At 40.5% G+C, this 9,814-nt stretch overlaps 1 protein-coding gene across 3 annotated transcripts in view; it reads right to left on the reverse strand.

Moving 5' to 3' along the window:
• The window catches only part of LNX2 (ligand of numb-protein X 2), a 306,755-nt gene extending 297,695 nt beyond the window's left edge, over positions 1-9,060 (reverse strand). For 2 of the 3 annotated variants that reach the window (XM_059995924.1, XM_059995923.1), the window contains exon 1: positions 8,900-9,058. The gene's annotated coding sequence lies outside the window, so the exon portion shown is untranslated. Of the gene's footprint in view, positions 1-8,899 lie in introns of all 3 variants that reach the window. The other variant, XM_059995926.1, reaches the window with a different exon arrangement.
• Between the last annotated feature and the right edge of the window lie 754 nt (positions 9,061-9,814).

Consider the following 9,814-nt stretch of genomic DNA (forward strand, 5'->3'; position numbering starts at 1 on the left):
AATTAAAGAAGACCTAAATAATTGAACAAACTGTATTCATGGATTAGAAGACTCAACATAATAAATATATCGATTCTCCCAAAACTGATATATACACACACACACACACACACACACACACACACACACACATATTTTTTTTTGCGGTACGCGGGCCTCTCACTGTTGTGGCCTCTCCCATTGCGGAGCACAGGCTCAACGGCCACGGCTCAGGGGCCTAGCTGCTCCGCAGCATGTGGGATCTTCCCGGACCGGGGCACGAACCCATGTCCCCTGCATCGGCAGGCAGACTCTCAACCACTGCGCCACCAGGGAAGCCCCTGACCTATATATTTAACACAATTCTTGTCAACATGTCAGTAAGCTCATTCTACAATTTACATGCAAAGGAAAAGGAACTAAAATATGTAAACAATTTCGAAAATGAAGAATTAAGTGTGAGGAATCACTCTACTAGATTTTTAAGAGAGTGTGCTATTTGGAGGAATTAAATGAAAGAGAGAACTCAGGAATAGACACACACAAAGATGCCCAACTGATTTTGACAAGGTGCAAAAGCCATTTATTAGAGAAAAGATATTCCTTCAACAAGTAGTGCTGAAGCAATCAGTCATCTGTAAGCAAAAAAAAAAAGGACAAAAATCGCACACCTGATACAAAAATTAACTCAAAATGGATCACAAGTTTAAGTGTAAAATATAACACTATAAAACTTTTAGAACTAAATGTAGGAGAAAATCATTTGGACCTAGGGCCAAGCAAAGAGTTCTTAGACTTGACACCAAAAGCCTGATCCACAGTAGGAAAAAATGATAAATTCAACCTAATCAAAATTTAAAACTTTTGCAAAAGATTCTATTGAGAGGATGAAAAGTATGTAACTTCATGGTATTGGCTTCTTTTTCACTCAGTACACCTCCCTTGAGATTCATGCAAGCTGTTATGTCTGTCAGTAGTTTATTCCCTTATTGTTGAGTGGTATCCCATGGTGTGGGTGCTCTCCAATTTGCTTAACCATTCACCTGTGGAAGGACATTGGCATTGTCACCACTTTCGGGGCTATTACAGATAAACTGCTGTGCACACTCAGTTACAGATTTTTGTGTAAACATAAGCTTCTCTTTCTCTGAGATAAATGCCCAAGAGTTCAATGGCTAGGCCATGTGCTAACTGCACGCTTAGCTTTGTAGGAGACTGTCAAACTGTTTTCTACAGTGGCTGTACCATTTTACATTTCCACCGGCAACATATGAGAGACCGAGCTTTTTCACATCCTCTCAAGTATCTGGTGTTATTATTTTTTATTGTGGTCATTCTATTAAGTGTATAGTAGTAGTAGTAGTCTGGGTTCTCCAGAAAAACAGAACCCATAGGAGATATATATGTATATATATACATACACATGTGTTTTGCTGAAAGTTGCTGAAACAGCTGTTGAAAGCACAATTCACGTATATGTATGAATGAGATTTATTATAAGAATTTGGTTCACATGGGTATGGAGGCTGAGAAGTTCCAGGACCTGCAGTTGGCAAGTCGGAGACCCAGGAGAGCTGATGGTATAGCTCCAGTTTGATTCCAAAGGCCTGAGAACCAGGAGAGTCAGTGGTGTAAATTCCAGACTGAGTCCAAGTCCAAAGGCAGAAGACCAACAGCCCAACTCAAAGACAGTCTGGCAGAGAGAATTCTCCCTTACTCAGCCTTTTGTTCTATTCAGGCAGTCAATGGATTGGATGAGGCCTACCCACACTGGGGAGGACAATCTGCTTTTTCTGAATTTTTTAAAAAATGTACTGATTCAAATGTTGATCTCAACCAGACACACCCTCACAAAAACACCTTGTTTAACCAGACATTTGGGCACCCCACGGCCCAGCCAAGAGGACACATAAAATTAGAGTAGGATAACACATTGTAGTTTTAATTTGCATTCCCCTAATGATGAAGACCATCTTTTCATGTGCTTATTTGCCTTCTGTATATCTTCATCAGTGAAATGCTTTTTCATGGCTTTTGCCCATTTTCTAAATGGGTTTTTTTTAACTATTGACTCGAGAGTTCTTTATGAATTCTAGTTACTAGTCTTTTGTCAAACGTGTGGTCTACAAGTCTAGCTTGTCCTTTTATCCTCTTCACAGTCTTTCGCAGAGCAAAAGTTTTTAATTTTAACAAAGTCCTGTTCATCAATTTTTCCTTTTAGGGATTGTGTTTTGGTGTCAAGTCTAAGAACACTTTGCCTAGCCCTAGTTCCTGAAGATTTTCTTCTGAAAGTTTTATACTTTTACATTTAGATGATGGTATATTTTGGGTTAATTTTTATATAACGAAATTTAGGTCTTTTAAACTTATGGATATGCAGTTTCTTCACCACCATTTGTTAAAAAGACGATCCTTTCCCTATTGAATTGCTTTTGCACCTTGGTCAAAAATTAGTTGGGCATCTTTGTGTGGGGCTATCTCTGTTTTCCGATTTTCTATTCTGTTACATTGACCTAGGTATCCATCCCTTCACTAATACAATGCACTCTTGATTACTGTACTGTATATATACAGTAAGTATTCAAATTGGGTAGACTGATTCCTAACACTTTATTCTTCTTTTCCAAGATGGTTTTAGTTATTTTAGAGCCTGTGTCTTTCCATAGGAATTTTAGAGCAATCTTGTCTATGCCTGCAAAAAGTTCTTGCTGGGATTTTGATAGCAACTGCACTAAACCTACAAGTCAGTTTGGGGGAGAACTGACATATTTGCTATGTTGACTCTTCCAATCCATGAGAACAGTATGTCTCTCCATTTATTTTGATCTTGTTTGATTTCTTTGACATTTTCTGGTTTCAATTTTATTGTCTTCTGCTCTTTATTATTTCCTTCTTTCTACTAATTTTCAGTTTATTTTGCTCTTCTCTTTCTAGTTCCTAGGCGTAGAAACTTAGGTTATTGACTTGAGAACTTTCCTCTTTTCTAATGAAATCATTTGGTGCTATAAATTTCCCCCTTGGCACTGCTTTGGCTGCGTCCTACATATTTTGCTATATTGTATTTTCATTTTCATTTAGTCATATGCATTTTAAAATTTTCCTTTGATATTTTCTCTTTGGCTCATGTTTTATTTTGAAGTGTGATGTTCAATTTTCCAGCCTCTGGAGATTGTTCTGTTGCCTTTCAGTTATTGGCTAGTTTGGTTCCATTGTTGGTTTCTCATTTGATTCCATTAATGCCCAAGGGATTTTTGACAATTGCATATCCACAAGTTAAAGAAAAAAAACAACTTGACCTAAATTCCATACCTTGTATAAAAATTAACTCAAAATTGAGAATTCCCTGGCAGTCCAGTAGTTAGGTTTGGCACTTTTATTGCCAGGGCCCAGGTTTAATCCCTGGTTGGGGAATTAAGATCCTGCAAGCTGCACAGTGTGGCCAAAAAGTAAATTAAAGAAATAAATAAACTTCAAAAAAATTAACTCAAAATGAATCATGATCTTAATAAAACTTTCAGAAAACAGGGACTTCCCTGGTGGTCCAGTGGTTAAGAATCTGTCCTGCAATGCAGGGGACGCCAGTTCAATCCCTGGTCGATCCCACATGCTGTGGGGCAACTAAGGCCACATGCCCCAGTGAAAGATCCTGTGTGCTGCAACTAAGACCCAACACAGGCAAAAAATAATTAATTAATTTAAAAAAAAACTTTCAGAAAACATACTCTTGAAACACACACTGTATGATTTCAATTCTATTCAATTTGTGGAGATTTGTTTAATCGACCAGGATATGGTCTATCTTGGTAAATGTTCCACAGCACCTGAAAAAAATTTGTATATTCTGCTGTTGTTGGGTAGAATACTTTATAAATGTTGATTAAATCTCATTGGTTGATTGTATTGTTCACATCTTATCTTTTATGCTTTGCTGATTTTCCATCTAATAATTCTAACAGTTGCTAAAAGTAGGATGTTGATATCTCCAACTATAATTAAGGAATTGTCGATTGCTCTTCTCAGTTCTTTCAGTTGTTGCATCATGCATTTTGAGGTTCTGTTGTTTGCTGAATAGATGTGTAGGATTGTTGTGTCTCCCTGGTGAATTGATCCTTTTATCATTATATTATATCCCTCTTTATCTCTAGTAGTTTTTTTATGAAGTCTGCTTTATCTGATACTGATAGAGCCACTCCTTTTTTTTAAATTAATGTGTGCATAGTACACCTTCTTCCATTGTTTACATTTGATCTACCTATGTTGCTGAACTTGAAGTGAGTTTCTTGTAAACAGCATATAGTTCAGTGTTTTTTTTAAAATCTACTCTGCCAATCTGTACCTTTTAATTGGTGTATTTTGACAATTTACATTTAAGGTAATTATTAATAGGTTAGCATTTAAGTCTGCCATTTTATTATTTCTTTTCTCCTTATTTTCTCTGCTTCTCTTTTCTTGCCTTCCCATGGGTTAGGACTGAACAATTTTTAGGACTGCATCTTGACTTATAGTGTTTTTAAGTGTATCTCCTTGTACAGTTTCCTCAGTGGTTGTTCTGCATGTTACAATATACATATGTGACTTACCACTGTCTACCGGCATCAATGTTTTACCACTTTGCATGAGGTAAGGAAACCACTCTTCCATTTAAGTCCCATTACCCACTTTTTTTTTTTTTTTTTTTTTTGCGGTACGCGGGCCTCTCACTGTTGTGGCCTCTCCTGTTGCAGAGCAACAGGCTCTGGACGTGCAGGCTCAGCAGCCATGGCCCATGGGCACAGCCGCTCCGCGGCATGTGGGATCCTCCCAGACCAGGGCACAAACCCGTGTCCCCTGCATCGGCAGGCAGACTCTCAACCACTGCACCAACAGGGAAGCCCCCATTACCCACTTTTAAATATCATTGTCTTGAGTACCAGATATTGTTGTATTTTTGCTTCAATCATTAAATATGATTTATAAAACTCATAAGAAGAATACTCTATACATACTCTATGTATGTACCTGTCTTCCTGCTCTTTCTGTTGTTCTTCCTTCCCAACATTCCAAGATTCCTTCTTTTATCCTTTAATTTCTGGTTTAATCTGGTTTCCTTTAGCTATTCTTTCAGGGTAGGTCTGTTAGCAACAAGTTCTTTTAGTTTTCCTTCATTTGCAGACGGCTTTTATTTCCTCTTCATTTCTGAAGGATAGTTTCACCAGATATAGTAATAACAATTAACAGTCCTTTGCTTTCCGCATTTGAAAAATGTTGTGCCACTTCCTTCTTGCCTCCAGGGTTTCAGATGAGAACTCTGTTGTCATTCAAATTGGTGTTTTCCTATAGGTGATGTGTCTTTTCCTCTGGCTGTTTTCAAGATATTTCTTTGTCTTTAGTTTTCAGAAGTTTGATTATATGTCTTGGCATGGACTTCTTTAGGTTTATCCTACTTGGAGTTCACTCGCCTTCTTGAATTTGTAGGTTTATGTCTTTTACCAAATTTTTAGCCACTATTTCTTCAAATAATCTTTTGCAGCCCCTCTTTTACATCTTTCCTTCTAGGATTCCCATGATACAAATGTTGGATCTTTTATTACTGCTCCACACGTCCCTAAGGTTCTGTCCATTTTCTTTTTCAGTCTATCTTCTGTTTTTCAGACTGTGCAGATTCTACTGATCTGTCCTCAAGTTCACTGATTCTATCCTCTGTCACTTCTGCTCTACTAATGAGCTAAGCTAGCAAGAATTTTACTGTAATTACTTTGTTTTTCAGTTCTATAACTTCCATTTGGTTCTTTTCTTTTAATTACTTCTTTGCTAAGATTTTTTATTTTTTCATTTGTTTCAAGGGAACCTGTAATTCCTTGTTGAATATTTTTATGACGGCTGCTTCAAAATACTTGCCCAATAATTCCAGTATCTGATTCATCATGGTGATAGCACCAGTTGATCGTCTTTTCTCATTCAAGTTGTGATCTTCCTGGTTCTTGGTGACAGGTGATCTTTTAATTATATCCTTGACATTTGGTTATTCTGTTCGGAGTCTCTGGGTCTTATTCAAATCTCTTACTTCAGCAAGCAGTCATTCTATTTAGATTTAGCACGCAGACTCTTGCCTAATTTTGTAGGCTCTAGTTCTAAAGACAGATGAACCTTTAGAGCCTTTGTACTATTATCTTGGTCTGCTTGGTTTACCTGGTACATCTGGAGCTTCTACTGGTCCCTGCATGTACTGCCTAATGGGGCAGAAGGAGCTTCTGGAGGCCAGGCCACCTGCACCCCTCAGGTGGGAGGGGCGGTCTCAGGCCCATGGAAACAATAAGGCTTCAAGCTGCTCATCTGTGGTGAGATCCCCCTGGCCAGTGCCATCCTGCCTCCTGGTGTCTCTCAGTGGCAGAGGGGCTCTCTGGCCAGGCAGGGAAGAAGAGCATGTCCCTTGGTCACTTATTGTCAGTGGGTTTCCTGATTCATCCCACTTGCCGATACTGCTAGATTTGTCTGGTATTATTGGTGGGTCTTCTGTTTGATCCAGGAATGAGCCTACCTCAGCTGCCTTCTGTTGCTAGACTGGTGGTCAGGAAGCATCAGGCCTGGCTCATGTGGTTGGGTGGTTGTAAGATGCCCTATATCACCATGTTGTTCCTCCTGTTCTGGGGTCCCCAACCAGTCCACCTGCTTCTTTCTTTCTTTTTTTTTTTTAATATTTATTTGGCTGCGCCAGGTCTTAGTTGCAGTATGCAGGATCTTTAGTTGTGGCATGCGGGATCTAGTTCCCTGACCAGGGATCGAACCTGGGCCCCCTGCATTGGGAGCACGAAGTCTTTAACCACTGGACCACCAGGGAAGTCCCTGCTTCTTTCTACCATTCAGAGCTGTCCTTTGGTATCTCTTACGTTGTTTCCAGAGTTTACTGTTGTACTGAGAACGGAGGAACAGAGGGAGTGAGTCTACACCTTCTCATCTAGACCGCAAGTCTGATCTCCTCCTAGTGCCTTTTATTGACTAAACCCAACTGCCAGTAAGAGAGTAAAAGAGCGTGTTGGTGCAATACGTAAAGGCAGCCTCCCAGAGCACAGAGCAGAGTGGGGAAGGGGGAAGAGCGGGCTCGGAGAGGCAAGCAGAGAACACCCAGCACAATGACCATTTTCTGGAGGAAAAATCAAAACGTTTTTAAATATGCAAAGACTAAGAGTATTTACCTATCCCATACCATCATTAAAAGAATATTGTCTGGGGACTTCCCTGGTGGCGCAGTGGTTAAGAATCCACCTGCCAATGCAGGGGACACGGGCTCAATCCCTAGTCCGGGAAGATCCCACATGGCACGGAGCAACTAAACCCATGAGCCACAACTACTGAGCCTGTGCTCTAGAGCCCACGTGTCACAACTACTGAGCCTGCATGCCACAACTACTGAGCCTGCGCCCTAGAGCTTATCAGCCACAACTTCTGAAGCCCGCATGCCTAGAGCCCATGCTCCGCAGCAAGAGAAGCCACCGCAATGAGAAGCCCACGCACCACAACAAAGAGTAGCCCCCGCTCTCTGCAACTCGATAAAGACCGCGCGCAGCAATGAAGACCCAACACAGCCAAAAATAAATAAATTTAAAAAAAAAGAATATCGTCTGAAGAAGGAAAGTAACTTCAGAGGGAAGGATGGAGATGCAACAAAGCAACACTGGAAATGGATAAAATATGTTGGTATATTCAATTAAGCATCTGTTAACCACCCAGAGACCTAATTCTGTTATTTTAGAAATATGATAATAAGTCCTTAGCTAAAACAAGGAATACAAAAAAAAAAAAAAAACAAGGACTGTAAGGGGTGGTTCAAAGAGTAATTTAAATGCAGTGTTGTCCCTGTTTTGTTCTGAGGAAGACAGCAGTCTTAGATCACTTTAGACTCTGCTGGAAAATTTTTGATCATAATGGATGTTAAAAAAAAATTTAAGGGAACTACTAAAAGAACAGCTATTTCACCTATAGTTTCCAGTCACATATACAAGGGAAATGGAAATTTTTACCAGTTTTAAAGAAGTCAGGAAAAAAGGAGAGGGAAAAGAAACAAGGTCAAAAAGATGGTAAAGGTAAAACATCTATTTCTGCCATAGAGACTATTCTAACGAACAATTCATCGGATTACGCAAAATGCAAGTGTTTCAGTGAACTGAAGGTATATCACGGACAGCCTGCTTGGCGCTCAAATGCTTCTAAAAAAGTAAACCTTTGCTTTCTCATGAAAATTGATAATTAACCAGCTCTGTGGAGGATATTGATGTGGGGCGGGTGGGGGGTGGTGTTAAAAATCAATCCTTAGAAAAACTGTTTCTTGCTTCCCTTTCCTCTTTCCCCAGCTGCCTCCCACCCACCATAAACCTGGACCTTCAAACCCAACCCACTCCTTCCTTTCAGGCCTCTGAGCCTAGCATTTATTCTGATTCAGAAACAACAACAACAAAAAAAGAAAACTGTGTGGGGAAAGTAGTAATCAATTAGGAATCTCTTTTGCTAGAATTTTCCAAATCAATAAAACACCCAGGAGCAGTGGCTATGACTAACCCACCTTTAAACCCTCAGACTTAGCAGAATAGTGACACCGAAGTTAGGAATATAAGAAAGAAGGAAGGAAAGAGTAGGAAGGTGGGAGGGAGGAAGGGTGGGAGAATCAGCAAACATTTATTGTGCGTTTGCTGTGTGCCCAGCACTGAGGAGACAGAACTGCAAAGGCATGGTGTTTACATCTGTGGGTCTGTATCTGATGGTGCTGACGGCCTCAGCTCCATTTGCAGGAATCTGAGATTCCTTGGACCAGACCGAAGTGCTGAGCCCCTGTAAGCCATGCACTGTGCACTGATGGCGGCCTCAAGCCGTGTCTTAGCCATTCAGGCTGCTCTAACAGAACACCACAGACTGGGTGGCTTATAAGTAATAGAAATCTATTTCTCACAGTTCTGGAGGCTAGGAAGTCCGACATCTGGTCACCAGCAGATTCAGTGTCTGATGAGGGCCTGCTTCCTGGTTCAGAGACAGCCTTCTTTTCGTTGTGTCCCCACATGGCAGAGAGGCAAAGGAGCTCTCTGGAGTCTCTTTTATAATTCCAGTCATGAGAGCTCCACCCTCATGACCTAAGCACCTTCCAAAGGCCCCACCTCCAAATATCCTCACACTGGGGGTTAGAATGTCAGCATACAAATTTCGGGAGGACACAACCATTCAGTCTCAAGTACCCTGTGCTCATCCTTCCTCCTGTCACTAGGCAGAGTAAGTTAGGTTCACGGTGTGGTTAAAGTCATGTGACTAAACCCTCTGTGTTGGCAGAATTCTACCAATGCTCTTTCCTCTTCCTTCCCTGCAGGGTGAGAAGGTGACACGTGAAACCTGCTTGTGTGTGTCCTGGGTCATCCGCGCTCAGTCTAAGGACCCGTACCTGACTCAGGTGCATTTCCTTCTAGAACCCACCCTGAGAATGTGCCCATTGCACTGAGCGCACAAGCAGAGTTGCACATATTTTTATGAAATGAGCAAGACAGTAGGGTCCTAAACCAAGGAATATTTGATAAGAACTGAGATCAAATTGAATCAAAGGGCCAAAAAAATCAGGGCAATTTCAAAACCATAGAATAACCTTTAGGAGAGAGAAGAATTTTTGAAATCTACTGTGTAATATTAAATATATGATATATACATTCAGAACACCAAAACGTAATTTCTTACGATTGCTCTATAATGTTAGGGAACTCATTAAAATTTCTGGATATCATTTTTTAGCATTTCCAGGTCTAAAAGCCAAGATTCTTTGAATGTCTCTGCCAAGTATGAGAAGACGCGTTAGCAATGGTTCCCAGGTACACTCAATGACACA

The sequence above is a fragment of the Delphinus delphis genome, chromosome 18 (assembly GCF_949987515.2).
Source record: "Delphinus delphis chromosome 18, mDelDel1.2, whole genome shotgun sequence".
In the NCBI taxonomy this organism is placed as follows: Eukaryota; Metazoa; Chordata; class Mammalia; order Artiodactyla; family Delphinidae; genus Delphinus; species Delphinus delphis.